Below are 6,869 nucleotides of genomic sequence, written 5' to 3'. Positions count from 1 at the left end.
AACAAACAACGGAAATATCCATAATATAGAGTTAATAAAATATTAAAAATTTACCACTTTCCAGTTAATTAATACCAAAGTTTTGAAATGGATATTATGAAACCCGGGGAACTTGACGAAAAGTCAAGTTGATTGTCCTCACGGTTTAAAGATCAGCCCAAATGTCCAATTTTGAATAGAAAATTCTAAAAACCCCTTCCATATTTTTTTTCTCAAAAAAAGTCTAGATCCTCTGAACCAGCTTATCTTCATTTTTTACTATATTTCAAAATACTATATTTACCATATTTAGTTTTTTTATGTTTTACCTTCCAATTTTTTAAAATTTTAAGGGTAGTTTTACCAAGCAAAAATTAAACATATTTGGAAAACCCTGGTCATCAAATGCAGAATTACACATCTGAATTACAGATTTTAAAATTTATATTATACGGGTATTCATTTTATCGCCAAACTAAGCATCATTTGATTTCAAAGTAGAAAAACACCTACGCAAATCGTCAAAACACTTAATCTAAAAATTTTAGACAATTTTTGTTTATTTTTTTTAGAAACATATTAAATATAAACTGGCCATTATCATCTTTTTTAATTTCCTTTTTTTTTAAAATATTTTGTTGCAAAAAGAACGATATAAGCGGATGCATTTTGAATATGTTCCTTTTTTCTGTCAGTCGGGGGTTTTTTTTCACATACAAAAAAATAGCTGTTACTATTTAAATCATAAAAAAAGATTAATTAATTGTTCCTTTCCCTTTGTGTTTTGTTTCCATTGTGTGACCTCATTTTAAATACACAGCGCGGGATAATTTTACGATGTAAAAAGGGGCCTCCAAAACTCAAGTAAAATTTCTTACGCAACTCTATATCAATCAAAACAAACATTTCAATGATAGAAAAAAATTTATCTTCAGAGAAAGGAAATATTTGAACCAAGGACGGGAATTTAAAAGTCCATCAACTCAGCAGAGAATTGGCCCAAAATAAGCAAAGCAGGTTAGTCAATGTATTAATACTGTAATTTGTTATAATCTTGAAAATTAACCAAGAGGATTTTACAGATGGCGGTCAGGTTACTTTTAAAGATGGTTTCATAGGCGCTGGCGCCATTAATTTCGGTGGAGCACCTGCCATGGGACCACGTTTCGCCCTAGAACAGCTGGGAGAATTAGTCATCGGTATTGTGGACCTGGACGAAAAGTTGGCAAGGAGCTTCTAAAAAACGACAATCTTCCAAAAAGGGCCACTCAAAAAACTGCAAAATCTTCAAAAATTACAAAAAATTTATTATTTAAAAACCAGATGCTGTGTTGATGGGATTCCTCCGGCTTATCGGGGTTCTTTTTGAGGGGAAAGACCTCAGCCCAGTTGCACGGCAGGAATACACGTTTTTGGGGAGAAACCTTTGCAGCCTGCCCCCGGGGTTTTTAGGGCTACGCCAAAGCCGTTACAGAGACATGCAAAAAAAGAAAGTCATAGTGTGTGTCAATAGTTCAGGTATTTTTTTGTAATACAGTAAATATATACAATCAATCAATTTCCACTTAAACTTGGCAATTGCACGAAATTAGTTCAAGATCTTTATCATTATGTATTAATATATGCTGGCATACTTAAAATGAAGGAGCTAATAGCAAAACATGGTGGGAAGGTGATGGCGTTCAATGCGAAAATACATTTTGCCTACACCAAAGCTTTTAAACAAGTATTGGTTCAATGGGTTTTAGGGGTGGACCAATCGTAGAACAGGCTACAACTTCTGTGATTTGGGGGGGTTTTGTGGTCGTGACGAGACTTCCTACATACACCTTTCTGCTAAAGGACTTGATCCCAGGGCGCTGGACTTGCTACTTCCAATTGAACAAGGAACATAACTCCTAAAAAAGAATCCCTCGAGAACAATGAGTACGGCATTATGGACGGTGGTTTAGGACCTTAAGCACCAATAGCTCTACCGGGAACAAGGTACGGGGGCCCAATATTGACGTTCAGCTAGATGGACTCAAACTGTCCCTCATTGAACCTTATAAAAAGGACTGTATCCTGGGTACAAGTCTAAAAAACGAGGAGCCAAATAAGGTCAGGGTTTTCCCTTTCCCCTACCATGATTGTATCCCCGAATTTGGGAACTTTTCTGAAAGCTGTCCGACAATGACCCCTCTTTTTTAAAGAGTTCTTACAGTGACGCAGCACTTACGTATCAGATGACGTGGGCCATTCGACGAGCCTCTTAAATTATAAATAAAATCTTATTGCATTGAAGCTGTCTATAAAACTGCAAAGAAAATGAATGACTAACATTTGTGATGTTTTTATTTTTTATTATTTAGCATGTCAATCTTGCAATGATATTCCTGTAAAGAATCTGCCTAAAATAAAAATTTTTAGGATTTTTTTCAATCAGTTTCATTTAACTAATCACACTTGTTTGGAGCCAAAAGTCTTTTCCTGTGAAGTCACTATAGTTTTCACAATTCATTATTGCTGTTTTCAACCTGTAAAAGAGGTGCAATGACGAGAAAGGGTAAACTAAAACAAGTAATTTAATTTATACCGAAATACCTAAATGTCGAGTGGTGTATATCCGGGATTTTTTTCGGGGGGCCCGGGGTCATTGGACGTTTTTGGGTAGCTATAACGAGAGCTGTCTATTTTCTTACTGTATTATCACTGCTGGTGTGAAAAAAATTTGCAATAAAAAAACAGGGCATCTCCTGCAAAACAAGTCTTTTATCTCCTTTCCCCTAATTGTAAAGGGGAATTTAAAAATACTATATTTAAAATTAAATGATTTACAAAAAGATCAATTCTATAAACATTCCTCACCTGCCTTCAGTTCCACTGAACAACCCAAATTTTCTCATCTCCTTGACTGTCTACGTCCGCGCCATTTTGCCCCCCCGACTATTAAGTGGTAATTCGTCCACATTTGTGTACCCTTTTAAAAACCTTTTTTAAAGGAAAAATGCATTACAATTCATAAAACAAAAAATAAAAAAAGAAAAAATAACTTACAGAAATTTAAAAAATAAAAAAACTTTTAAACAACTTACCTGCAAACAACCGTTTTCTTTTTAATCATCCAATGCTACAAAGACCGTCATCATATCAGGGAAATAAGCCGATTTATACCAGTACCGGAAAAATGACGTCACTAGCATACTAAAGGATATAAATACACTGATTCACTAATTTAAGACTTACCCATAATCTTGGGGGCCATTTAAAAGTCCCATAATGGCCTTGGAATAATTTTGGGGTGGAATGGTAAAACCCCTTTCCCCCGTAACTAAAATTAACCATTTATACGCATTAATTTTGTATAATAATAATTTATTGAAATACTAGTAAATCGTTAACCCCCTCTTCACAGCTTCCCTTTTTTTAAAGGGAACAATACCAGTGACGTATTTCCCATTTGGCCCCAGAAACCCGTTTTGGGTTTCTCCCCCTCTTTTCTGGTCTCTGGAAAATAAAACACAGAGAAGTAAAAATTACCATTTTTAAATGTAAAGACAAACTAAGCAAAACAATTAGAAATACTTTAAACGATTAAAAATGATTATATGGAACCCCCCACTGCCTTAGGAAAATTGCATTCGTTATGTCAATCTATCATTACGTGATGTGAACATATCTTTACGTTATGTCAACTTTTATGGGGATGTAAAAAAATTTTACATCATGTGAATGGCATTATATGAAGAAACACATTCTTCCATTATATCAGCACTTTTAAGTTGGTTCAAGTTATTATGTGAAGTGAAAATATGTTTACTTGTGTTAAAATTTTTTTTACGTGAACTGAATGTTTCTTTAATTTTTTTAAATTTTTTAAGTTACATCAAAATTGCATTGCAATTAATTTGTTTAAAATGTTCTATGATTAAATTTATCAGCACGTTAAGTCAAAGTCCATTCCCTTTTGTGAGTGATATTTTATTATAACAAACCATTATTATGTGATATGAATGTATCTTTATTTTACGCCAGGTCATAATGATGTAAGGTGAATACACTTACCTTTATGTCAGTGCTTTATTACGTGATGTATAAAGGCTTAAAATAAAGTAACAAAATTATGGAGACAGTCCCGGCTTCCATTTATATCAACACTTTATTACTTATGTCAAAATCCCTTTCCTTAAGGGATATTTAAAAAGAAAGAATTTTTTATTATTTAAAATTACTTTAAATTTTATTAACTCTTTTTCAGTTATTAAAAGTTCATTAGTGCTGAAAATAAATTTACATTATACCAAATTATAACATGTTTTTACACTGGGGGAAGGGGGGGGGGGGGATCCCGATTAATTAGGACAACGATTATTGAGGGGGGGGGGGGTTGTTTCTTTTCCCAAATAAATTTTCATAGAAAATGTTCATTTGATCCCACCCCTTTTTCCCCCGTATAAGGGTAATGTATATATTTGGATTTTTTTTTTAGGACTATGAAATTACACCCCCCCCCCCCTTTTTCCCGAAAAAGGATTTTCTTTTTAAAATTATTATTATCATTTTTTTTTTTTTCCTTTTCCTGTACGTTATTTTTTTCTGGTCAAACCTCCCCCCAAATTTCAAAAACATGCAAAATCACGGAATTAGTCATTTTTCAACTATTCCCGGACCAGAATTCTGTTTCAAAAAATTACCAGACCTCACTTAAATCAATTGACCATGCCTAGAAACATGGGAACATATAGTGTCGATTTTGGGTTCTTAAAAAAGTAGCTGTGGGGGGACGGTATGTTCTAATTGGGACCATAGGGGGGGAAAGCCGGAAGCCAAGGCTTTACGGTTTTTTTTAAATAAAAACGTTTTCAATTTATTTCATTATATTTTTGAAACTAATGCAATGTCCTACAAAATAAAAACCCAATTTTTTAATTTCATGCAATTTTTGGTACAAAATGGGAGGGGGGATCCCCTTTCCCCATCCACCCACCAGTGCACTCCAAAATGTGTTTACACTTTTAAAAAAAAAGGGAGGGTTAAAGCAAAAAAAGCTTTGGAAAAATTTGTGGTTATTTAAAATTTATTTTTTAAAAAAATTCAAAATAAAAAAAAAAAATTGCCATAACATATGATATTTGATTTTGGGTAATTATGAAATTAAAGGCCATTGAATTTCAAGTTAAAAAAAAATCGCAAATGTCAATAAGGATTCCCCGGGGGCATAATCTTATTTATAAGTTTTACCTGATATTTACTTAAGGATTAATGAAGTTTTTGTATAATTTAATATTTATATGTTTGATTTAAATTATTTGCATGTTTAAATATTTGCATGAATCTAAAACACAAAACAACTTCTAGGCATAACCTAAACCTTATTAAAATAAAATTAAATATTCTAAAATACTACAAGAGGCTTAGCATTTTAAACAGGTAAAGATACAATGGCATAACATATAATATTTGTCAAAAAGAAGGGAAAATTACATAATGTAATAGATTCCCGTTGTCATTACCATATTATGACAAATGTAGTAAAGAATTCCAGGACAAATTTTTTTCGCATCATGTAATAAAATTCTGAATCAGTTATGCGTTGATATTTAATTAAAATAAGTTCACATCATGAAAACTACTTAACCAAAAAGCAGAAGTGCATTAATGTAATAATGAGTTAAATTATATAAAAACATTTTACACCAGTAAAATTGTTTTGACTTTATCATAAAGAGCTGATATAAGCAACGGGAAAAATTGGGACAATGTAATAGTAGTGTGAGTAAATTCATAAAGAGTTGACATAATGTAATAGAAAGTTGACATAACGCAATAGTAGTGTGTGTAAATGTCATAAAGAGTTGATATAATGTAATGGAAAGTTGCCCAAACCCCCAATTTAGTGTTCTGCTATAAGGCAGTGACGGCGTTCCAAAATGATTAGACAAACGTACTATACTGGTGTTTTAGAAGTTCGGGGTTTTTCCCAGGTTTTCTCCACTTTTAGCAGTTCTGCCTTATTTAAAAGAAACCTCTGAAATCAAATCTTTAAACATCTTGGCAATGAAATTAGATGTAATTGAAAGTTTTCTCGTTTTTTTAAAACAGTTGAAATACTACTGTCTGTTTTTATGAATGAATTTTTTTATTTTTTTTTCTTTTAACTAGTATTTTTTTTAAATCCTCATTTGATGAACGGAGGCTCTACGAAGTACCGGGTAATACCTTACAAAATACATCCATCCTAAAGGGGAAACATCGCTTTGCTTCATCTGTTATGGTTAGTGAATTGTTTTCTATGAAATTCTGAAATCAGAAGTTTTTTAAGAAATTTTGAATGAAAAAATACTATGATTTTTTTATCATATAGCGGTATTCAAAGCAATTACCTGCGATTTTCATCGTGTGGATGTATTGCTGTTTACCTTTTCTGTTTAAAATTTTGGGGGGTCATTTGTTGTATAGTCCAAAGAACATACATCACCCTTTAAATTTTGCCCCCACATTGGGGACTATATATTACACAGGCATATCAATAGTCCGTGGTTTTAAATAAAAAATTTGCAAAAAATTTTCCGAATGCTTCGTTTGTGCAAAAAAAATCTGTCTGAATTAATATTAAATGTGATTTACATTGAAGGTTTTCCCAAATTTTTTTCCCAAAAAATCCAAAAAATCAAACTAAGATAATGAAGATTAGAAGATGGGGGAGAAAATTTTTATTTTTCTTTCTTTTTCCGTTACACTTAGCTGCAGAATTGTAGCCCCTTCAAAAAAAAAATGGGACATCTGTCTTTTAAAGCATTGTTTACAAAAGGCTGGAGAACTGTAAGCGTTATGGTTTTATATATTAGTCCTTGGCCATAACGCTTCAGACCCCCGTAATGCAAAAAATGCGAAATTTACGGCGAAAATTT

At 32.5% G+C, this 6,869-nt stretch overlaps 1 pseudogene; it reads left to right on the top strand.

Moving 5' to 3' along the window:
- The first annotated feature begins 1,049 nt into the window (after nt 1-1,049).
- LOC134271329 (uncharacterized) lies at nt 1,050-1,881 on the top strand (annotated as a pseudogene).
- Nucleotides 1,882-6,869: the final 4,988 nt, after the last annotated feature.

Source organism: Saccostrea cucullata, unplaced genomic scaffold (genome assembly GCF_032062105.1).
Source record: "Saccostrea cucullata isolate Sc308-1 unplaced genomic scaffold, CSIRO_AGI_Scuc_v1 ctg8433, whole genome shotgun sequence".
Classification (NCBI taxonomy): domain Eukaryota; kingdom Metazoa; phylum Mollusca; class Bivalvia; order Ostreida; family Ostreidae; genus Saccostrea; species Saccostrea cuccullata.
This window is presented reverse-complemented; position numbering and strand designations above follow the sequence as displayed.